The sequence below is a fragment of the Eubalaena glacialis genome, chromosome 10, assembly GCF_028564815.1.
Source record: "Eubalaena glacialis isolate mEubGla1 chromosome 10, mEubGla1.1.hap2.+ XY, whole genome shotgun sequence".
NCBI lineage: Eukaryota > Metazoa > Chordata > Mammalia > Artiodactyla > Balaenidae > Eubalaena > Eubalaena glacialis.
Genome location: NC_083725.1, coordinates 101,459,059 through 101,484,827, shown reverse-complemented (window position 1 = coordinate 101,484,827; position 25,769 = coordinate 101,459,059).

The window sequence follows — 25,769 nt, the reverse complement described above, 5'->3', positions numbered from 1 at the left end:
TTAGTGATGTCGAGCAGCTTTCCATGTGCTTCTTGGCCACCTGTATGTCTTCTTTGGAGAAATGTCTATCTGGGTCTTATGCCCATTTGGGGATTGGGTTGTTTGTTTTTTTAATATTGAGCTGCATGGGCCGTTTATATATTTTGGAGATTAATCCTTTGTCCGATGATTCCTTGGTAAATTTTTTCTCCCATTCTGAGGGTTGTCTTTTCGTCTTGTTTATGGTTTCCTTTGCTGTGCAAAGGCTTTTAAGTTTCATTAGGTCCCATTGGTTTATTTTTGCTTTTATTTCCATTACTCTAGGAGGTGGATCAAAAAACAGCTTGCTGTGATTTATGTCAAAGATTGTTCTTCCCTTGTTTTCCTCTAAGAGTTTTATAGTGCCCGGTCTTAATTTAGGTCTCTAATCCATTTTGAGTTTATTTTTGTGTATGGTGTTAGGGAGTGTTCTAACTTCATTCTTTTACATGAAGCTGTCCAGTTTTCCCAGCACCACTGAAGAGACTGTCTTTTCTCCATTATATATCCTTGCCTCCTTTGTTATAGATTAGTTGACCATAGGTGCATGGGTTTATCTCTGGGCTTTCTATCCGGTTCCATTGATCTATATTTCTGTTTTTGTGCCAATACCATATTGTCTTGATTACTGTAGCTTTGTAGTATAGTCTGAAGTCAGGGAGTATGATTCCTCCAGCTCTGTTTTTTTCCCTCAAGACTGCTTTGGCTATTCGGGGTCTTTGGTGTCTCCATACAAATTTTAAGATTTTTTTGTTCTAGTTCTGTAAAAAATGCCGTTGGTAATTTGATAGGGATTGCATTGAATCTGTAGATTGCTTTGGTTAATAGAGTCATTTTCACAATATTGATTCTTCCAATCCAAGAACACGGTATATCTCTCCATCTGTTGGTAACATCTTTAATTTCTTTCATCAGTGTCTTATAGTTTTCTGCATACAGGTCATCTGTCTCCTTAGGTAGGTTAATTCCTAGGTATTTTATGCTTTTTGTTGCAATGGTAATGGGAGTGTTTCCTTAATTTCTGTTTCAGATTTTTCATCATTAGTGTATAGGAATGCAAGAGATTTCTGTGCATTAATTTTGTATCCTGCTACTTTACCAAATTCATTGATTAGCTCTAGTAGTTTTCTGGTGGCATTTTTAGGATTCTCTATGTAAAGTATCATGTCATCTGCAAACAGTGACAGCTTTAATTCTTCTTTTCCAATTTGTATTCCTTTTATTTCTTTTTCTTCTCTGAATGCCATGGCTAGGACTTCCAAAACTATGTTGAATAATAGTGGTGAGAGTGGACATCCTTGTCTTGTTCCTGATCTTAGAGGAAATGCTTTCAGTTTTTCACCAGTGAGAATGATGTTTGCTGTGGATTTGTCATATATAGCCTTTATTATGTTGAAGTAAGTTCCATCTTTGCCCACTTTCTGGAGAGTTTTTATCATAAATGGGTGTTGAATTTTGTCAAAAGCTATTTCTGCATCTATTGAGATGATCATATGGTTTTTCTCCTTCAATTTGTTAATATGGTGTATCACATTGATTGATTTGCGTATATTGAAGATTCCTGCCTCCCTGGGATAAATCCCACTTGATCATGGTGTATGATCCTTTTAATGTGTTGTTGGATTCTGTTTGCTAGTATTTTGTTGATGATTTTTGCATCCATGTTCATCAGAGATATTGCCCTGTAGTTTTCTTTTTTTGTGACGTCTTTGTCTGATTTTGGTATCAGGGTTATGGTGGCCTCATAGAATGAGTTAGAGAATTGTCCTTCCTCTGCAATTTTTAGGAAGAGTTTGAGAAGGATGGGTGTTAGCTCTTCTCTAAATGTTTGATAGAATTCACCTGTGAAGCCATCTGGTCCTTGACTTTTGTTTGTTGGAAGATTTTTAATCACAGTTTAAATTTCATTACTTGTGATTGGTCTGGTCATATTTTCTATTTCTTCCTGGTTCAGTCTTGGAAGGTTATACCTTTCTAAGAATTTGTCCATTTTTTCCAGGTTGTCCATTTTATTGGCATAGAGTTGCTTGTAGTAGTCTCTTAGGTTGCTTTGTATTTCTGTGGTGTCTGTTGTAACTTCTCCATTTTCATTTCTAATTTTATTGATTTCAGTCCTCTCCCTCTTTTTCTTGATGAGTCTGGCTAAACGTTTATCAATTTTGTTTATCTTCTCAAAGAACCAGCTTTTAGTTTAGATCTTTGCTATTGTTTTCTTTGTTTCTATTTCATTTATTTCTGCTCTGATCTTTATGATTTCTTTCCTTCTGCTAGCTTTGGGGTTTGTTTGTTCTTCTTTCTCTAGTTCCTTTAGGTGTAAGGTTAGATTGTTTATTTGAGATTTTTCTTGTTTCTTGAGGTAGACTTTTATAGCTATAAACTTCCTTCTTAGAACTGCTTTTGCTGCATCCCATAGGTTTTGGATCATCGTGTCTTCATTGTCATTCGTCTCTATGAATGTTTTGATTTCCTCTTTGATTTCTTCAGTGATCTCTTGGTTATTTAGTAACGTATTGTTTAGCCTCCATGTTTTTGTGCTTTTTACTTTTTTTCCCTGTAATTGATGTCTAATCTCATAGTGTTGTGGTCAGAAAAGATGCTTGATATGATTTCAATTTTCTTAAATTTACTGAGGCTTGATTTGTGACCCAAGATGTGATCTATCAGGAGAATGTTCCGTGCACACTAGAGAAGAAAGTGTAATCTGCTGTTTTTGGATGGAATGTCCTATAAATATCAATTAAATCTATATGGTCTATTGTGTCATTTAAAGCTTGTGTTTCCTTATTAATTTTCTGTTTGGATGATCTGTCTTTGGTGTAAGTGAGGTGTTTAAGTCCCCCACTACTATTGTGTTACTGATGATTTCCTCTTTTAGAGCTGTTAGCAGTTTCCTTATGTATTGAGGTGCTCCTATGTTGGGTGCATATATATTTATAATTGTTGTATCTTCTTCTTGGATTGATCCCTTGATCATTATGTAGTGTCCTTCCTTGTCTCTTGTAACATTCTTTATTTTAAAGTCTATTTTATCTGATATGAATATTGCTACTCCAGCTTTCTTTTGATTTCCATTTGCATAGAATATCTTTTTCCATCCCCTCACTTTCAGTCTGTATGTGTCCCTAGGTCTGAAGTGGGTCTCTTGTACACAGCATATATTTGGGTCTTGTTTTTTTATCCATTCAGCAAGCCTGTGTCTTTTGGTTGCAGCATTAAATCCATTCACATTTAAGGTAATTATCTATATGTATGTTCCTATGACTATTTTCTTAATTGTTTTGGGGTTTTTTTTGGACGTCCTTTTCTTCGCTTGTGTTTCCCACTTAGAGAACTTCCTGTAGCATTTGTTGTAGAGCTGGTTTGGTGGTGCTGAATTCTCTTAGCTTTTGCTTGTCTGTAAAGCTTTTGATTTCCCAATCGAATCTGAATGAGATCCTTGCCGGGTAGAGTAATCTTGGTTGTAGGTTCTTCCCTTTCATCACTTTAAGTATATCATGCCACTCCCTTCTGGCTTGTAGAGTTTCTGCTGAGAAATCAGCTGTTACCCTTATGGGAGTTCCCTTGTATGTTATTTGTCGTTTTTCCTTTGCTGCTTTATATAATTTTTCTTTGTCTTTAATTTTTCCAGTTTGATTACTATGTGCCTTGGCGTGTTTCTCCTTGGGTTTATCCTGTATGGGACTCTCTGCACTTCCTGGACTTGGGTGGCTATTTCCTTTCCCATGTTAGGGAAGTTTTCAACTATAATCTCTTCAAATATTTTCTCGGGTCCTTTCTCTCTCTCTTCTCTTTCTGGGACCCCTATAATGCGAATGTTGTTGCGTTTAATGTTGTCCCAAAGGTCTCTTAGGCTGTCTTCATTTCTTTTCATTGTTTTTTCTCTATTCTGTTCCATGGCAGTGAATTCCACTATTCTATCTTCCAGGTCACTTATCCATTCTTCTGCATCAGTTATTCTGCTATTGATTCCTTCTAGTGTAGTTTTCATTTCAGTTATTGTATTGTTCATCTCTGTTTGTTCTTTAATTCTTCTAGGTCTTTGTTAAACATTTCTTGCATCTTCTCGATCTTTGCCTCCATTCTTTTTCCGAGGTCCTGTATCATCTTCACTATCATTATTCTGAATTCTTTTTCTGGATGACTGCCTATCTCCATTTTATTTAGTTTTTTCTCTGGGGTTTTATCTTGTTCCTTCATCTGGTCCATAGCCCTCTGTCTTTTCATCTTGTCTCTCTTCTGTTAATGTGGTTTTTGTCCCACAGGCTGCAGGATTGTAGTTCTTCTTGCTTCTGCTGTCTGTGCTGTGGTGGATGAGGCTCTCTATGAGGCTTGTGGAAGTTTCCTGATGGGAGCAATGGGTGGTGGGTAGAGCTGACTGTTGCTCTGGTGGGCAGAGCTCAGTAAAACTTTAATCCGCTTGTCTGCTGATGGGTGGGGCTGGGTTCCCTCCCTGTTGGTTATTTGGCCTCAAGCGACCCAACACTGGAGGCTACCCAGGCTCTTTGGTGGGGTTAATGGCGGACTCTGGGAGGGCTCACGCCAAGGAGTACTTCCCAGAACCTCCGCTGCCAGTGTCCTTGTCCTCACGGTGAGGCACAGCCACCCCTACCTCTGAAGGAGACCCTCCAACACTAGCAGGTAGGTCTGGTTCAGTCTCCTATGGGGTCACTGCTCCTTCCCCTGGGTCCCAATGCGCACACACTGTGTGTGCCCTCCAAGAGTGGAGTCTTTGTTTCCCCCAGTCCTGTCGAAGTCCTGAAATCAAATCCCACTAGCCTTCAAAGTCTGATTCTCTAGGAATTCCTCCTCCTGTTGCTGGACCCCCAGGTTTGGAAGCCAGATGTGGGGCTTAGAACCTTCACTCCAGTGGGTGGACTTCTGTGGTATAAGTGTTCTCCAACTTATGAGTCACCCACCCAGCGGTTAATGGAATTTGATTTTATTGTGATTGCACCCCTCCTACCATCTCCTTGTGGCTTCTCCTTTGTCTTTCCATGTGAGACATCTTTTTTGGTGAGTTCCAGTGTCTTCGTGTCAATGATTGTTCAGCAATTAGTTGTGATTCTGGTGTTCTCTAAAGAGGGAGTGAGAGCATGTCCTTCTACTCTGCCACCTTGAACCAATCTGAAATTTTTCTTAACAGATGTCTTGAATCAGGTCATGGTTTTTAGTTAGGCGGTGACTTACCCACTAACATATAAACAATTAGTGAAGGAGTTAGAAATACAAGTCTCCTGATCACTAGTGAAAGATATTTTTTAAAAGAGGGAAGCTGTCTGTTATCATAACAAAATATACAAAAATAAAAAATTTCACACTCTTGTTGAAAAGATATAGGCCTCAGGACACCTTTGTTAGAAGACATCATTACGATCTTTTTTTCTTCTTGGTGATCTATAAATTAGGTATCAACAAATATCTCTAAATGTCTTTCCATATAAAATAAAATGCATACAAATCTCATTACAAAGCTCTACTAATTACTACATAAGCTTCCTTGTTGTATTTGCCTCTCAGTTTCTTGAGAATCATTAGCTGTCAAATCCAGTGATCAAGCAAGAAACATCGAAATAGCCATTATCTCTGACAGGTATTACAGCAGCCTTAAAAACCTGAGGTTTATTGACTTTGCTCAGATATGATGGATATTGGATGCTTCATTGATTCTTGAGAGGCAAGGAAAAATATATTATTACTTTTAGGTACACTGGAGCTGAAAGTGTTCAAACACTAGTGAGCTTCAGAATGTATATCAAGATTAAAATCAATGTTTTTCAGGTTAATATCCATTATACATTTACAGTACTGAGTGATTTTTTAAGTGTGCCCCCAAACCTTCCAATTCAGACTAAAAAGCATCACATTCAGTCCAGTCACCTCTCTCACAAGAGTTGAATTATAGAACGTATTGAATTTAGCTCTGAAATGAGAGCAACAAAATTGATTAGAGGGCTGTGTAATCCGGAAAGATGAAAGGGAAAATGTCTTTACAGCTAAGCCGAAGGTGGAAGAGGTACACATATTTGTACACATATTTGAATAGGGCAAATGTCAGAGTAAAAGAACCACTTATTTTGGCACAAGGTATTGTACAGCTGTGAATATTGGGGTGAAATATAGTAAAAAGCATATTTTTGGTGAAATCTGAAATGTAAGATAGACGTAATCTTTGTAGGAATGTAGTAAAACTAAAATGAACTGACATAGTTCTAAGAAATGTGTTAAACTTTAGTCAAGGAGTGGCAAAACCTGGATGTTTTATGCTTTCATTGTTACTGTTTTTACAACAGTTTTTTTTGTGGGGAGAGGCGAAGTTCTTTGAGGAATGGCTGAGAATATGTTCATTCTAGATTCCATGTAAGATGCATCTGCCAACAAAAACCATAATAATATTAAGTAAGATATGGGAGGCTTACTATGTGTTATTCAAACTGCAATGAAACTGCATTAATAAAATTGTATTAAATACTTCAGTGTAAAGAATCCCAATATCTGGATTTAAATTAAGTGAATTTAAAAATTTGTACTCTGCACTCTCTAAAAAGGAGAAGAATCAAAGAAAAAAAATAATAACAACACAATACCTACAACAGCAATAATTATAACAATAGTTAAAAATAATTTCAATTCCAGTATGTCCAGGAGTGAACCAAGAGTGTAAGCTGTGAATTGATTGCACCCTCACTGGATTCAGTTCATGGGCCTCCCACAGAATGAGAATTATGCAGTACTCTATGTTATTCTAGTGTTAAAAATAAGTAACTTTTATATCATACAGTCTTTAAATACAAGCTAAGTGTTGTATCTGGTGCTTGATTGAGGAAACAGAGATTTCTTCTTGCAGTGGAGGAAAAGGGGCTGTCTTTGTTGTACAGACATGGCTAAGTAATTTGTTAAGGTGATTTTGGTCTTTAGACAATTATGCCCTAAACACTGACTTTAGAACTTAAGTTCTAAACATAACTCCAATCTAATCCAACTAAGTCCTTTGATTGTCACATCTTTAGGTAGACACATTCATTGACCTTGTTTATGAAAAGGAAATTAATGTTTTACAGAAGTAATGTAACCTGACCAAGACTAAACTAGTAATCCAGTAAGTAGCAGAGACCTCTCCAAACCCAAATCTGTTTGACATCCAAGCCTGTGCTCTTATCCACTTCCCCATAATTCAACTTAGCCACTTCCCCATAGTTCAACTTAGTGATTTTCAAACTGTTGTGTGCATCAGAATCATCTACATGCAGTGCTGTAAATCACTTCCCAACTCTGCACTCAGGAATGTTACATTTGCATCTTCCAGCTGACCACGGTGGGAGTATTTATACCACAGAAATAGGTAAATACCACACATCAGGGTCTTCTTTTTATAAAGACAGATTTCTGGAACCCACAGATCTTGAATGAGTCCAAATAATTTGTGTTTCTCACAGTTTCCCAGGTGATACCATTGCTGGTGGTGTGAGACCAATTATAGAATCACTAATCCAACTCATTTTTTCTCCACAGACACATAGGTTTATTACAAACATTGAATAATACACTAAGGTGCTATGTATTCATAAAATCCTATTTATCTTGAAATTTAATTGGATAGTAAATGATATTAAATTAATCTTTCATCAAATTTTAGGAGGCTACAGGCAACAAAAAACTAGTAAAGGGGAAAAATATAAAACTTCATTAATGGTTTGGGGAAAATCAAGTATGTGTTCGGTGAAATATACAGTCCTCTTTTTCTTAATGTGGCAATTTATATATATTTAAATTGGAGTAAGAATTTACTTAATACTGCAAAAAATTAACCTATACCTTTCTGTAGACTCAACAAACAAAACAAAGCAAGTTAATACATGAACGTACACTCCAGTTCTTAAGTGCTCTAAGAGAAATAAAGTTAATATTTAGTCTCAGCAATTTTAACATTCATAAGAATTAATTCTTGACTTTATCTGTAAGCTTACTGACCTTATTTGTTGCTGTTTTAATTCTCCCAAGTTTCAGTGATTCATTCCCATACAATATTCTTAAGTCTATCCTTTAAATTATTTATCTCAAAATGCTAAGTCTAAAGGCAAAGAGAGGGGAAATTTACTGGTGTAAAGGATAATAAAACATAATAAAATTACATATAAAATATTTGGTGAATGTATTAATATAAATACTTAGAGAAATGTAATTATAACTGCCATTAAAATTCTGGTTCAATTATTTTACATTTACTATTGCTAAATTCTTGATGAAAATAACAATGTGTTGAATAAAATTCATCACTTAATTTAAATGAGCAACTTTTTATAAAATCATTTAAATAGTAATAAATGGAAACTATAGTAGGTCCTGTCTCCTAGGTTGAAATGTAAACAGGATGCTTGGTTCTCAAGATAGATTGAGAGATAGATTGATAGATAGATAGATAGATAGATAGATAAATAGATAGATATAGATAGATAAGGATATACAGGTATAGGTATAAATAAAGATATAAATATAGGTATAGATATAGGTAAGATACAGGTATAGATACAGAGATATCTATGTCTATCTGTATATGTATATGTATATATCTATATCTATGGAGAGAGAAGAGAGATTGTATATTTAAAAGCCAAAATATTTTAGGATACGTTTTTTGGATTCTGTCTTCTGTCCATTAAGTCTACCATATCACCATACTTCAGGGGGTGATGTACACACAAGCAATACACACTGTCCTGGCAAACATGGTGGCTCTGCTGTATATTTTTGAGTTAGATAGAATTATTGGAACTGGTCCTAGAAGATGGTTTGTAATTGTTAAAAGTATATATGCATCAAAATATTATTAATGTTAAACTTAGCTTGCTTATTTTCAGAGTCACAATATGGTGTTCACTTGTCAGATTCATGCTTATTGTTACATAATAGATATCATCACATGGATTTGATCACTGGGATATTGGAACTATGGTCTAGTTTGGGATTTGCATGCCCATAATGCCTACTTGTTTTCTTCTTGATTAGAAGGTTTTACAGAATCTGTCTTTTAAGTGTTGCTAAGTGGATCATTCGTTTCAGAAACAGTGCATCTTCAGAAAACTTGATGAAATGTTTCAAAACTTCATGGTCAATTCATGTTTAACAGTTCTTTGAACTTCACCAATCGCCTGCATTGAAAGGCATCGTAAAACAGTTAAGCTTCTTTTGGTGACAAAAGATGGATAAACTATCTTAGCTTTTGGTTCCAAATGCACAACATGATACAATTGGAAAGGAAGGCAGACTCATTGCTTTTTGGCTCCAAACCTCTTCATTGCTGGCTGCTGTGGAAGAAGTATGTTTTCAGCAGGGAGAAATTGACAGGAATACATAAGCTGTTTTGGCAAGCACTTCTGCATTTGGCCTTTTCCAGTTGATGCACCAAGATGATGAAAGGCCCCAAATAAATTAACAATCTTCTTTTTTGTTTCCTTGCCACGTTAAAGTCAATGGAAATATAGTACAAATTGAAAAAGAAAGATTTTAAAATGGAAGCAAACAATAACTAAAAGGGAAAACTGAATGAGTGGAACATTGAAGCAAATTAATTTCTACCTGATAGAGTGGAAAAATAATTCAACACTTGTTTACAAAATGCTTACTATATGCTGGGCATTGGGCTGATAAAAAGTTGATCACATAGCTTTTGTTCTAATGGAGAGACAGGGCACATTAACAAGTACTTATAGTGTGACAAATGGTACATTAAGACTATGAGCAAAAAGCAAGGAGCAGATAGGACCAGGTGAGTCCCCACTCTTACCCTACTTTGCTGTGTATCTTTGGGCAAAACATTTCATCTCTCTGGCACTCATTTTTCTGTCATACTGAATAATGACAAGAAGTGTAAAACTCTCTCCATCTCCAAGTTTAGTTGCGTGAGAAATATCTCCACTCAGTACTCTAAGGAATGGGTATAGAATACAGTCTTCAAATCAAGTACCCACAGCGGTCAGAAAGAAAATAAATGAAATGAGTATAAGCCAATGTGAAGTATTAGGGATTCTGCTCAAATGGAGAGTGTATGTCCCTTCTAAATTCATTTAAATTAAAATAAATGCACTCTCCTAGTACAGAAGTGGGAGATAAACATGTACCAAAACAAACAAGAAAAAAGGACAGTTATCAGTAAAGTCTCACATGAGTTTTATAAAATAAATAATGTAAAGAAGAGGAAGAGATACAACTGACTGAATAGTCAAGAAAGGTGTCATATGGGAGGAACAACATAGTTCAACTTTGACAGATTAGTGTTTAGAAGGTTATAGAGGAACAGGGAATATTCTGAGGTGAAAGCCTTGTCTAAGTGCACTAAGTCAGAGATTGAAGTATTTGTTTTTTTCCGGAAAAATTTGAGTAGATTGGACAAAAAGTCTAGATAAAGTTAGCTTGAAACAAGTTAAAAATATAGATCAGGTTGAAATTTTATGGAAACTTTAAATTATTAGGAAATATTGAGGATGTGGGAGATGCAGGTAATGTAGCTTTATAAAAGTGATGGCTTGGATTAAAAATGTATTTTTTGTCCAGACGTTCTCCGTATCTTAAATTTACTATTTCATTAAATATTTTTAAAAAATCAAAGCCAGTTAAGGAGACTTAGTATTCTATTATTCTGTACATGGCTATTATTATAAGCATTACAGAACTTGAGAAAAAGTAGAAAACTATTTAGAATGGCTTGAAGAAAGTTCTGCCTTAAAGAAGGGGACTAGAGTAGAGAAAGACTTAAAGTTGATTTTAGATCTCCAAATACAAGATTTTTGGTCTTTTGCATGAGAATATATATTGTATCTGCATAGCCCATTTTTCTTTCATATACAATGTGAATTTCTATCTTTTAATATTAAAAGTTAAGAATGGACCATTGACATGCATTATAGGAAAGTAGAATTATGTACAGTAAAATACTGACATATAAAATGTGTTCACTAAAACTGTCTCCTATTGGATAGAGTTTTTAAAGAAGCATTTGGAAATCTTTGTTCAAGGAAAAAACTAAAAATTCACAAATAACTTTCTTGGTTATATTTCAAATTTCAGCCAGTTTGTCAGAAGAATTATTCAGCATGTTGACCTCCAACATTTGAAGAGCTGCCAAACTCACCATAGTTAATTTATATGAAAGAAAATTGTATTTTTTAAAAAATTGCATTCCTCCTCTTCTATTGCCATGCTTAGAAGTTAAAGTATCAATAGTCTCAGATTTACTGTTTTATTAAGATCCAGATGTATTTTTCTCAACATGTAAATACTGTCAGTGATTAAATGAAAAACAAATAAATTATATTAATTAGAAATCAAAACTAATTGAAGGGATACACTAGAATCTAAAAATGTAATATCAACAGCAAATACTTGCAGAGGTTCAATTTAATTAAAGACTTAAAAGTCAACAAATGAATCTGCTCTGCATATCAACTACCCTGCTCCATCTCTACTATTACCACCTGGTCCATGTGTCATCTTTTCTCACCTGGACTATGCCAAGAGCTCCCTACATCTTCTGTCTGCTGCTTTGTTTTCTTTTTTTTTTTTTTTTTGAGTTGTGAATTTTTAAAAACTTTTATTTACCTTCTCCAGGTCATATGTACTATTTTTTTTCACTCTATTCTTTTTTTTCTTTTTTTAACATCTTTATTGGAGTATAATTGCTTTACAATGGTGTGTTAGCCCACGTACCTGGGTAGGGCAAAAGAAAAAATTGACTGCTGCCTTTCTTGTTCTTCTGTAATCCGTTTTCCACACAGCTGTCTCTCTGTGCTCTAGCCATAGGGTCTTTCTTTCCATTACTTAAACATGCAAACCTCCTTTGGGTGCTCCTTAGTTGAGTTGCCCTGCCACCACACACTCACGTGCTTGGCTTCTTCTTGCCAGTCTAGTCTCTGCTCACAGGTCATCATTTCTGAAAGGTTTCCCTGACCATTTCATTTAAATTAGACCCTGACCCAACTCACACTCTCTCACATTATCCTGGTTACAGTCTTCATAACACTTAATTCTTTATGTCTATTTTTCCTTGAGTGAATATAAGCTCCATGAGAGCAGGGTTTTCCCTGTATTATTTACTGTTAGAGTTCCAGGATCTAAAAAGTTACTGACATAATAATAGACTCTCAAAAATATTTTCTAAAATAAAAAGCAAGCTTTTTGAGGAAATTCTTAGGAAACTGGATATTTTTGTGAGATACTGATTCTGAGTATTAATCAAAATTGCGAGATTGGGATTGACATATGCACACTACTATATATAAAATAGATAACTAATAAGGACCTACTGTATAGCATAGGGAACTCTTCTCAGTACTCTGTAATGACCTATATGGGAAAAGAATCTAAAAAAGAGTAGAGATAGGTATATGTATAACTGATTCACTTTGCTATACAGTAGAAACTAACATTGTAAATCAACTATACTCCAACAAAAATTTTTTTACATTTTTTGAATTTAGAAGAAACAAAACAAAACAGGAACTTTTATCACCTCTTTTGACCTTAGGACATGCAGAAGCATAGAAAATATTAATAATGTTGTTTATGATTAACTAACACATGAAATGACTTAAAAACATAATTGGAGTGTTATGAATAGTTTTCAATAAGAATTTAATCATTTTTCATGTTTTAAATATCTGTGTATATTTGAAATCCTGATAACTATAAAAAGAGTAAAATGATCTCACTCTTTCATTTTTTTCTTAAATTTCTGCTTGTATAATTAAATTGTACTTTGCCTATTTATATGTTTAGTTTTATTTAGGTGTATAATATAGTGACCCTTATTCATTTAATTATATATTTCCAATTTAGCTGTTTTAGAAAATTTATTTTAAATGACTTATGAATATCTGATACAATGAATATAACTGATATAATTTAAGTCAAGAAAATCTTTTACAAGCACTTTTCTGAGAGTATCACTGCTCTTTCTTTTATTAATGACGATTTGTTAAAAAATTGGAAGTGAGTAGATACTTTTAGGAAAGTCAACAAAAATGGAAGGCATGTATTTAGGCTTCAAGGAATATAAAATATGATTCTTTGAATGAGACCTGGAAATTTTAAGCCTCTGTATTCCCCCCAACCCAAACATTAGTCACATAGGTTATTTAAGTGATATTTGTAGCTCTCTGCATTCTTCAATTAGTCCACAATTTTAAACACTGTGACGAAATATTCCAAAAACTAACGTTTTCAGAGCATAAAATGTAGAAATGCAAATTATTTGTTTTGCCATGATTTTTTAATTTTCAGAACTGTAAATTCAAAGTTGGGGATGCTAAGAACCTAGGAGATACTGTCACTACTTAATCTCAGAATATATTCCATGTGTTTTCAATAGAACTCTGCTTGTTTTTAAAGAAATCTAGTGTCTCTCAAATGTCTGCTTTGCATTTTACATGTTGTATCAATATTAGCTCATTAATATTCTAGCTTTTCTAACAAGTCATAGAAAAGTGAGTCTATTCCTAGTACAAAAATCCATAGTAACAATTAGTATTAAGTTGTTTACTTTGAAAGTTTTAGAAATTAGGATGTGTTAAATAATATTATAGGTGGCAAAGTCAGGAATATAGATCAATTCCATTTTCCCTTTCCCCATCCTAAACCAATATGCAGTCAATGTGGTCCAGATTTTACTTTCATATGAACACTTCTCTCTAGACAGAGAAAAATAAATGAAAACTTTGAAACGATAAGTCAGAAAGTAATGAGGCTGCAAGAAATGGTCTGCATCCTTTCCCCTCACTTTCCTACTTTCTCTGCTGCCAAATCTTTTTGCTTTCTTGCATCATCTTATCAAAATGTATCTTTCTGAGAATCAGTATAGTAAAGAGATTGGGTTGATATTGACTATTCACTAAATATAGGACCTGAAACAACTTAATTAATCCTTTGTGCTCCAGTTTCTCATCTATAAAGTGGAGACAATATTAGTTTTCACTCAATAAGATTGTAGTATAAATCAAATATATTAAAATATTCAAGGTTTTATAATCATGCTGAACTCATTGTGAGCGTTCAATAATTATTAACTGATAATTTTGATGGTAGAAATAACAGCAGTAGTAGTACTAGTATTAACAGTAAGTACTAGTAATATGTGCTAGTAGTAGAAGCAGTAGTACACCTACTGTGTTAAAAAATTATACTAGTTGCTATATTTATAGTGGTGAATCAAGCAAGACAATCCTTGTTTCAGTCTGGATATTATCTTGTAAACTATTATCCATGTCATTAAGTCTCTCTTCAGCTGTGCCCACTGTAGTCTTGTGAGTTATGTCATGATTCGTTTTCAAAAACAAAAACCACAAGTAAAGGTGGTATAAAAAAATAGGACTTATTAGTAAATCCCATATAACAAGAAGGTGGCTGAAGGTAGATGATGTAAGGATTTGTTAAATCACTCAGCAATATCAAGGACACAGGCTTTTTCTAACGTTCCACTCTGTCTGCCATTCTTAAAGTATCAGCTATATCTCTCCACAGGGTAGAGATGCCTGAGACAGCTCCAAGTGTCTCATCCTTACATGGCTTCATCCAAAATCAGAACAAGATGAGCTTTTCTTTCATTCCTCAAAATCAGTGGTCAGGCACTGTTGTAGATACTAAGGGTACCTCAGTCAATAAAATAGACCAAAATCCCATGCTCAAGGCATATATATTTGAGGTAGGAAGAAACAGAAAAAAAGAAAAAGAAAACTAAGTGAAATATAGAGTCTGCTACTTAGTGAAAATGTCAACAAGAAAAAAAAATAAAGGAGAACTGGAAGTGTGTGCACGTGTCATATCTCAATTTTGTAGAGGGGGTGAGTTGCAATTGTTAATAGTATAACCGAGGTAGGTTTTAATGATTAGTGACATGGCAGTTAAGATTTAAAGGAGATTAGAGAAGTTACCATGCAGTCACCAAGGGGCAGAGGTGTCCAACAGGTAGAACAGCATTCCTGCCAAGTTGGAGGAAAAGTAAAGAGAATGCTGTTAATGGAAGCAGTGTTAGAAAGGAGGAGGGAAGTAGGGGGTGAGGTCACAGAGTTAAAACAGGGCAAGGACAAGGGAGTGTGGGCTATGTAGAGATTTATAGGCTACTATGAGAATGTTTACTGCTATTCAGGAGATAGGAAGCCAGGTGAGGGCTGTGAGTAGAGGGGTGATTGACTTCTTTTTCAAGGACTTCTTTTTTAAATGGCTGCCATATTCTGAAAAGACTGAAGAGAAGCAAGGACAGAGCCAGTAGAGGCAGTAGGAGCTAATACAATAATCTTTACTCATCTCTCTCATTCTGTCAAGGAGGAAAATGTTTGCGAGAAGCTCTCTAACAGGTTCTATCTCAGGTTCAGTTGGCCAAAATGGAGTTATTTGCTTACTCTCAAGCTGCAAACATGTCTGGGAAAGGAACTTTCTGGCATTCACAGTGAGTACAGTGGAAGATAGGCTCTGTTGGTAAGAAAAATGAAAGAAATAGCTGTTGTTTACACACTCAATAATGCTTTTCATGGTAGACTAAGAGCATTAAAATGGCTTGCAGCTTTTAAGTAGAATATTAACTTGATAAACTTTTATTTTAGAATAGTAGTTCTAAATGCCTAGAAAAAATGGACCAGGTTAGGGAAAGACTAGAAGCAGGGAATCCAATTAGATGCTGTTTCCATAATCCAGGTAAGACATGATAATATATGATAGTGGCCTGGGATTGATTGATTGATTGTGAGAATTGAGGGTGATGGAGAGGATGCATCAATTGTGTTGCTCAGACTAGATTTCTGGAATGGACACATGGGTAGAACATATTGCAATTATTTGAAATTTGTAGTTTTTTAAAAAAGGGAACAAGTTTAAGAAAGAAATGAATTTATCTCTGGATATGCTGAGTTTAAGACATGATTGGAAAAATTTAAGTAATCATGTGCAATAGGCAGGGCCTGAAGGATAGGAAAATATCGAAGCTCAAAATATGATTTTAGGGTTATCTACATATATATAATTATGCTCAAAGTATATAAAATGTTTAATCCAGAAAGAATAGAATTGGTTCAATATGTTCAAAACAAATAATTTTACTGTTTCTCCTGCTCCACATGCAATGGGATGAGTGAGAGAGAGAGAGAAAGAAAGAGAAGAGAATGTGGAAGAAAGATATTAGTAATGAGCTACAAATGTTTAGAATCAGAATATAAAGAGTATATATAATGTAATCTTCAGAAACACAGAGTGAGAAGAAATCACAATGCCAAAACCCATGGAGAAAATATTGTTGCACATTTACAAGTAATTCTAGGAGTCAATCTGAGAATTTCTCCTTGAGAGGAGAAAGTGTAGAATTATTGTCTCTATACTGGAAAAGTGAATTGCCAATGAAAATAAGTGTTATTGAAAGACTCCTATGATCATGCATGCCAAATCTGTAGTCACAAATTTAAAGGGAGACAAGTCAGCATCTTTGCTTGTTTCTGCAAATTAGGTATAGTTTTGGATGTAATCATAGTTGGGGTTTTGCCAGTTGAGAAACACAGAGGAAGAGTGGGTTATTTGTTTTGAGTGTATTAAGCAAGAAATTCTTAGGCATAAGAACCAAAGAATATAAGCTGTGTGCAAGAATAAATTGCAGACCTGGGGATGGTGGCAGACATTCAAAAAAAAAGTGATAAAGTCAATGGATTATGATTCAAGGAAATCAAAGAATTTTTGAAATGTGTGCAAAGTGAGTTGAAATGTTAGAAGGTGGTAGTAAAAGTCTCCTTTAAATCAACATTCTGGATGCCATATATTTATTGGTAGTAAAAACAAAAGTCCAGGAAATGACTATGAAATGTGGTGGATATGTGGGATGGAGAAAACACTTATTTCAAATGAGGATACCAAGGATCTGAAGTTCCCAAAGGCATGCACCTTTGACTTCCCCGATGTTGAAGACCATATAATAGACAACACTATAAGCAGTAAAGAGAAGGATGGCAGGTGTTAAAACGTAAGTTTTATATTGACTACTAAGTTTAGAAATAGCACATAGTGCAGTCGGATAACATGAGTTTCAAAGGAATTGGGATTTAAGGGAGTGTTAAGGATTTAATGTTTGTGTCTCCCCCAAAATGCAGTTGTTGAGGCCCTAACTGCCATTGAAATGGTATTTGGGGGTGGGGCCTTTGGAAGTTAATTAAGGTTAGATGAGATCATGAGGGTGGTGCCTTCATGATGGGCATAGTGCCCTTATAAAGAAGAGGAAGAGACACTGGAACCCTCTCTCTCCTTGAGTGCACAGAAAAGAGACCATATGAGCACACAGTGAGATGGCAGCCATCTGAAAGCAAAGCAGAGGGTCCTCACTAAGAACGAAATCTGCTGGCACCTTGACCTTGGGCTTCCCAGGCTCCAAAACTGTGAAAAATAAATGTCTGTTGTTTAAGCCACCTAGTTTATGATGCTATGTTATAGCAGCTCAAGCTAATTAAGGCAGGGAGTAATGAGAAGAAACCATGTAGAACCAGCAATGAAGAGCACGTTGAACACTCTTCCACCTCCAGCCCCAGCCCCATGGAAGGTATGTGGTGTCAGAGAAATAAGCAGCCACCCTGAAGGGAGCTCTAGGGGCAACGTCCCTCAGATTCACTGAGAGGTGTTATGAGAAAGAACATTTGGAAAGGAGGTGTAAGGGGTAGAAGATCTGGCTGGTGATAGACCATATATATTAGAGGGCATCATGGAACAGTTCTAAGAGTTGGGGAAAAGTCTGAGATTAGGAGATGTAGACAGGGGACAAAAATCCAGGTGAGGAATTAGAGCACTGGGTCAGGACTCGGGTAAATAAGTATGTAAGACAAGAATATCTTAATTGTCTTGCAATTAAATAAGGATATTTTATTCTAATTATAGCAGACAGGTCACAGTGGTGAGGTCTGGTGTTGGAGGTGGCTCAAGAGCTGGTCCTACCGTGGAGAACATGAAGCTCTGTCGGCCTCTCTTACATGCCAGAAGTGTGATGACACAGCTGGGAAATGGGTGGTTGCACTGCAGCATCTGGAACTCAGTGGCTTCACATAACTTCAGAACATCTGGAACTTTGTAGTTCGCCTTTAAATACATGTTTGGGCTGATAGTTTCTGTTGCAAACTAGCATTTTTTGCATTTAGCTAATGATTATCTCAATATGTGCGTGGGTTTTGTTCCTTTTTCCTAGCATGCCTATTAGTAAAGTGGTATTTGCTTTTGATAAAATTTTACATAAACAATTTTTTCTCACAGTTAGCTGTTTGAAACTTCTTACAAATTTACAAGAATGTATTTTTTGGTTATGTGTAAATACTTCATGAGGACATTTGTATAAAACAATTTGATGACAAGTACATCAATGCAAATAAAAGTACTAAACTTATTTCATAAAAATCATGTGAAATATATGCAATATATAAAATAATATTAATTTATGACATGCAATAATAATAATGGCTGACATTTATTGAGCATATTGTATATGCTAGACACAATCCTTAGACTTTTACATATATTATCTCCCCTAATATCCATAATGACCCTATAAAGTAAATCCTATTATTAATTATATTTTCTACATGAGGACACTGAGGCACAAGGAGGTTAAAGAACTGACACAAGAACACTCACACGTTATGGAGAGCCGCCAGAATTTAAACCTTGAGTTCAGACCCAGCACCTTTAACCATTATGCTATCCTATTTCTCATTCAAAATACAACATAAAATTTTATACTCGAATCACTAAATCAGGGAGCAATGATTCAGTGAAGGGAAACAGATCATTCACTCTGACACATGATCATATGTTGAGATATGGAAAAGAGTATCAAAATATTCTTTGTTAAAATTGATTTATGTGCTATTCATTCATTACTTCACTCACTATTTATTGCATGCCTATATCCATGATAATGTTAGGCTCTATGAGAGCCAAGCATAAAGAAAATATGTCTTTGAACATGACTAATAGGTTATGTATGTTACGAAGACAAATCTCTGTGTATATGTGTGTGTGTGTGTATATATACATACACACAGATATATATACACATATGTGTAACATACACATATATACACACATATATTCATATATCCATATATTACATATATATGTGCTGAGATGATTTATGAAATATAGAGTATGGAAACTTCAGGTAGAAGTACCAGAATGCACACACACAAAAAGTGTATATTTGCAGAGGGCAAGTATCTTGACTTAGCTGGAGAGCCGGTACATATGAAAAGGAGTAATGGTCAATATGGAGAGAATAATAAATTGGGACAACATTATTGAAGACTTGGATTGTATGCTAATTTTTTAGAGTCTATTTAATGTATAGTGGGAATCTTAAGACATTTGATCAGAGAAATTCTGTTTTGAGAATAGCTGTATTTGGGGAAGATCAATCTGGAAGAGGTTAATGATATGAATCAGCAGAAGAATTGCTAAGTTGTAAAATCACTAAAAGGCATTTCTATAATAAGTATTGGAAAAGTAAGGAGGATTGTTTCATACTTTGCTGTGACTTAAACAGTAAATTCTGTAGCTTTAATTTTACAATTACATGATCTTAGTTGGAAATTACTTATCTAATAATTCAAATCCTTAAAACTTCTGGCAGAAATTAAAGACAAAAATTAAACCTGAACTAATATTAAATGTTAATGTACTAAATAAATAAAATATTCTTAGAATGTACTCCTCAGGTCAGTGTTTGACATACTTCCAGGAGGGTTATAGCATGTGATAAATATTACTTTGCTTGTATTCTGAAAGGAAAGAGGCAGCAGATAGAATAATAATGAGGAACTCAATATACCTCTTTTCTTTCATCACTTCACCTTTACACTTGCTTAAATAACTGTTTAACAAAGCAGACGTAATATGACTACAGACATGTCCTGCAAGGGCAGCTAAAGATATTTCCAATCAAAATTGGTTATGCAAGGACAGATGTAGCCACACCTATCCACCCACCATCTTCAAAAATTTTATTAAAACTTCCATTTTTATCAAGTGAATGATTTACGAGAAATGAGGTATTTCTACATTATTGACAAATCACAAATAGACTAATACCTGTGAGATGCAATGATTTGTGACATCAATAATTTTACATAATTTGTTCTATTATATTTTAGGTAACTCGACATCTTCTAAGAATATAGTGACCTCAAAACGTATATAATCATTTCCAAAATCTTTCGAAGTTAATAATGAATAACAGCTTGAAAAGTAAATGCAAGTAAAGTCACTTTTCCTGAAGGAAGATAAAACCCACCGCAGGTCAGCAGAACTTAATATTTCTTTCTCTCATTAGTGAGGAAGATTTTATCTGTGGTCCATTTATTATCTGAAAACTTTTTCAGATCATTCCTGCAGTTCAAGCTATTTTTGTAATGAAAATTAGTCACATTAGCTTCACTGTGCCTTTAAAATAATCCTGACAAACAAAAATTAATTTGCTTTGTAATATTCCATTAGTAGGTAAGCATGGAGCATAACAGAAGAACTTGCAGAATTTGTAGAAAAACAAAGTAGTAGAACTTGGCCTGATAACTGAACTATTGTACATGCACTCATCTACTTTTTTATTCCCTTCTCTATTTGGGATGAAAGCAACATAACCTTCACTGTGCCTTATCATTTCTGTAGTTAAGCGTGTAATTTGGAAGTAAGAACACGTCGTAAATACGGCTAAACAAAACCCTCCTTCTATATGTAGAGGGGTTAATTAGGCATAGGCTGCAGACAATTCCAAAAGCCCAGAAGAGGGGTTTTCTTCCCAGTAATCTAAACTTGTCAAATATATTTTAAAATGAAATGTTTCCCTGCTTTCCTTGTTTTGGAACTCAGAAAGTTGTTTGCATATATTAAGTCCAAATATCTAAATGTGTTGAAAATGATGTTTTCAGTATCTAAAAATATTTGTTTTTAAGGCAGGCAGCATACATATTCAAACAAATCAGTTATTCACTCTTTCTTTTTTTAAGGTCTGTTTCTAGATACAAAGACTAAATTAGTCTCTTTTTTAAGCAACAACCTTCGGCTGGAGCAGGGTGTTCTACGAATACCCTAAATGTCAGGACTCTTTTTGGCCTAAAGTAACTGAATCATTTTAATAATGAAGCCTAGGGTTTTTGTATATTTTCTGAACTATTTTACAATCTTTCATAAGAGTAATCCATAGACTTTTTTCACTGCACCAATGTATTTGATGATGTCAACATTTGGGGATTGCATTGCACACCCAGTTATCCGAAGATAAGATTTCCTGCAAAAACATCCAGCCAACTAAGACCCAATCTCCATGGTGATTCACCAGTCAACCATCATTTTTTTTTTCTTTTTTGCCAAAACCCACATGCCTTATTCTAGAAGACACTCTTGACTCTCACTCCAAACTTAATGACTCTTGTAATCGTCTTAATGCACTTGTTTTGAAATATTCTCTTCCATCACAGATTATAAAAAATAAGTCGGAAGAATTGACAGAAAGCTACATTGAGTACTAAAGATTCTAGGCCCAGGAGATGAAATTAGTGACATCTTGATCAAAGATACAAAAAGTGAAGACTACACAAAGAGGGCATTTAGTATCATGCAGCTGCTTCCTCACTTTCATCACCTCTGACAGGATCACTACATGTATTAAGGTCAGTCACACCTGTTTCTCGTAACCATGAGTCATTAAGAAAAAGCTAAGTTAGGTTCCATATAGTATGTTTAAAGAGGCATGACAGTGTGTCCAGTATTAGAGATTAATATCTCCCAGGCGGAAAATAGCCTATCCTTTCTTTTAAGTTTCATGGCTTAAATGAATCTTTAGGGAAATGTTGCACAGGTAAAAATTCATCTCCCAAAGATGGAGGAGTAAAGTCTCATTTATGGGGTGAATATGTTATTTATTCAAAACATAAATTGGAATGATTTATCAGTAATCATGGTAACAATCAGTCAGTGTTTACATTTTGAAAACTGTTAGAATACGTTGATTGCATTTGATGACTCAAGTGTTTGTTCAGATTTTACCCACAGGGAAACTGAAGATCAAAGATATGAAAGGAATCACACCAAGTCACGGAGCTGATAAACAGTAAAATATGACCATAAATTCAAATGTCGCAAAACTAAATTTGTTATAGTTTCCTTCAAAACCTGCCACTTCCCATTTTTCCAGATACTATACATATCAGTATAAATATCTGTCACATTACAGACTAGATAAAATCCAGCAGTTGAATGAAAGTCACAGCTTACTACAATCATATTATTCCTTTGAATTTTAAGATGAAATGGAAAATACTTTCCCATGGGAAAAACAATCTGCATTATTCTGAGTTTCTATCTTCTGTTAGAGAAGCTTAGCCTGAATTTAAAAGTCATAGCCCTTTAGCTAATGTAGTACATGTGGGGCTTTTGCCAGTTTCTAGGAATATAAAAAATGACGCACCTTCTGCCTTTTTCAAAAGGCTTCAATGTCATTGCATATTCTTTTTTTTTTTTTTTTTAAACATCTTTATTGAAGTATAATTGCTTTACAATGGTGTGCTAGCTTCTGCTTTACAACAAAGTGAATCAGTTACACATATACATATGTTGCCATATCTCTTCCCTCTTGCATCTCCCTCCCTCCCACCCTCCCTATCCCACCCCTCTAGGTGGTCACAAAGCACCGAGCTGATCTCCCTGTGCTATGCGGCTGCTTCCCACTAGTTATCTATTTTACATTTGGTAGTGTATATATGTCCATGACACTCTCTCACCCTGTCACATCTCACCCCTCCCCCTCCCCATAGCCTCAAGTCCATTCTCTAGTAGGTCTGTGTCTTTATTCCCATCTTGCCACTAGGTTCTTCATGACCTCTTTTTTTTTTTTTTTTTTTTTCCCCTTAGATTCCATATATATGTGTTAGCATACTGTATTTGTTTTTCTCTTTCTGACTTACTTCACTCTGTATGACAGACTCTAACTCCATCCACCTCATTACAAACACCTCCATTTCATTTCTTTTTATGGCTGAGTAATATTCCATTGTATATATGTGCCACATCTTCTTTATCCATTCATCCGATGATGGACACCTAGGTTGCTTCCATGTCCTGGCTATTGTAAACAGAGCTGCAATGAATATTTTGGTACATGACTCTTTCTGAATTATGGTTTTCTCAGGGTATATGCCCAGTAGTGGGATTGCTGGGTCATATGGTAGTTCTATTTTTAGTTTTTTAAGGAACCTCCATACTGTTCTCCATAGTGGCTGTATCAATTTACATTCCCACCAACAGTGCAAGAGTGTTCCCTTTTCTCCACACCCTCTCCAGCATTTATTGTTTCTAGATTTTTTGATGATGGCCATTCTGACCGGTGTGAGATGATACCTCATTGTAGTTTTGATTTGCATTTCTCTAATGATTAATGATGTTGAGCATTCTTTCATGTGTCTGTTGGCAATCTGTATCTCTTCTTTGGAGAAATGTCTATTTAGGTCTTCTGCCCATTTTTGGATTGGGTTGTTTGTTTTTTTGTTATTGAGCTGCATGAGCTGCTTGTAAATCTTGGAGATTAATCCTTTGTCCGTTGCTTCATTTGCAAATATTTTCTCCCATTCTGAGGGTTGTCTTTTGGTCTTGTTTATGGTTTCCTTTGCTGTGCAAAAGCTTTTAAGTTTCATTAGGTCCCATTTGTTTATTTGTGTTTTTATTTCCATTTCTCTAGGACCTGGGTCAAAAAGGATCTTGCTGTGACTTATGTCATACAGTGTTCTGCCTATGTTTTCCTCTAAGAGTTTGATAGTGTCTGGCCTTACACTTAGGTCTTTAATCCATTTTGAGTTTATTTTTGTGTATGGTGTTAGGGAGTGTTCTAATTTCATACTTTTACATGTACCTGTCCAATTTTCCCAGCACCACTTATTGAAGAGGCTGTCTTTTCTCCACTGTATATGCTTGCCTCCTTTATCAAAGATAAGGTGACCATATGTGCGTGGGCTTATCTCTGGGCTTTCTATCCTGTTCCATTGATCTATATTTCTGTTTTTGTGCCAGTACCAAACTGTCTTGATTACTGTAGCTTTGTAATATAGTCTGAAGTCAGGGAGCCTGATTCCTCCAGCTCCATTTTTCGTTCTCAAGATTGCTTTGGCTATTCGGGGTCTTTTGTGTTTCCATACAAATTGTGAAATTTTTTGTTCTAGTTCTGTGAAAAATGCCAGTGGTAGTTTGATAGGGATTGCATTGAATCTGTAGATTGCTTTGGGTAGCAGAGTCATTTTCACAATGTTTATTCTTCCAATCCAAGAACATGGTATATCTCTCCATCTATTTGTATCATCTTTAATTTCTTTCATCAGTGTCCTATAATTTTCTGCATACAGGTCTTTTGTCTCCTTAGGTAGGTTTATTCCTAGGTATTTTATTCTTTTTGTTGCAATGGTAAACGGGAGTGTTTTCTTAATTTCACTTTCAGATTTTTCATCATTAGTATACAGGAATGCAAGAGATTTCTGTGCATTAATTTTGTATCCTGCTACTTTACCAAATTCATTGATTAGCTCTAGTAGTTTTCTGGTAGCATCTTTTGGATTCTCTATGTATAGTATCATGTCATCTGCAAACAGTGACAGCTTTACTTCTTCTTTTCCGATTTGGATTCCTTTTATTTCTTTTTCGTCTCTGATTGCTGTGGCTAACACTTCCAAAACTATGTTGAATAATAGTGGTGAGAGTGGGCAACCTTGTCTTGTTCCTGATCTTAGTGGAAATGGTTTCAGTTTTTCACCATTGAGGACAATGTTGGCTGTGGGTTTGTCATATACGGCCTTTATTATGTTGAGGAAAGTTCCCTCTATGCCTACTTTCTGCAGGACTTTTATCATAAATGGGTGTTGAATTTTGTCGAAAGCTTTCTCTGCATCTATTGAGATGATCATATGGTTTTTCTCCTTCAATTTGTTAATATGATGTATCACGTTGATTGATTTGCGTATATTGAAGAATCCTTGCATTCCTGGAATAAACCCCACTTGATCATGGTGTATGATCCTTTTAATGTGCTGTTGGATTCTGTTTGCTAGTATTTTGTTGAGGATTTTTGCATCTATGTTCATCAGTGATATTGGCCTGTAGTTTTCTTTCTTTGTGACATCTTTGCCTGGTTTTGGTATCAGAGTGATGGTGGCCTCGTAGAATGAGTTGGGGAGTGTTCCTCCCTCTGCAATATTTTGGAAGAGTTTGAGAAGGATAGGTGTTAGCTCTTCTCTAAATGTTTGATAGAATTCGCCTGTGAAGCCATCTGGTCCTGGGCTTTTGTGTGTTGGAAGATTTTTAATCACAGTTTCAATTTCAGTGCTTGTGATTGGTCTGTTCATATTTTCTATTTCTTCCTGGTTCAGTCTCGGCAGGTTGTGCATTTCTAAGAATCTGTCCATTTCTTCCAGGTTGTCCATTTTATTAGCATAGAGTTGCTTGTAGTAATCTCTTATGATCGTTTGTATTTCTGCAGTGTCAGTGGTTACTTCTCCTTTTTCATTTCTAATTCTATTAATTTGAGTCTTCTCCTTTTTTCTCTTGATGAGTCTGGCTAATGGTTTATCAATTTTGTTTATCTTCTCAAAGAACCAGCTTTTAGTTTCATTGATTTTTGCTATTGTTTCCTTCATTTCTTTTTCATTTATTTCTGATCTGATCTTTATGATTTCTTTCCTTCTGCTAGCTTTGGAGTTTTTTTGTTCTTCTTTCTC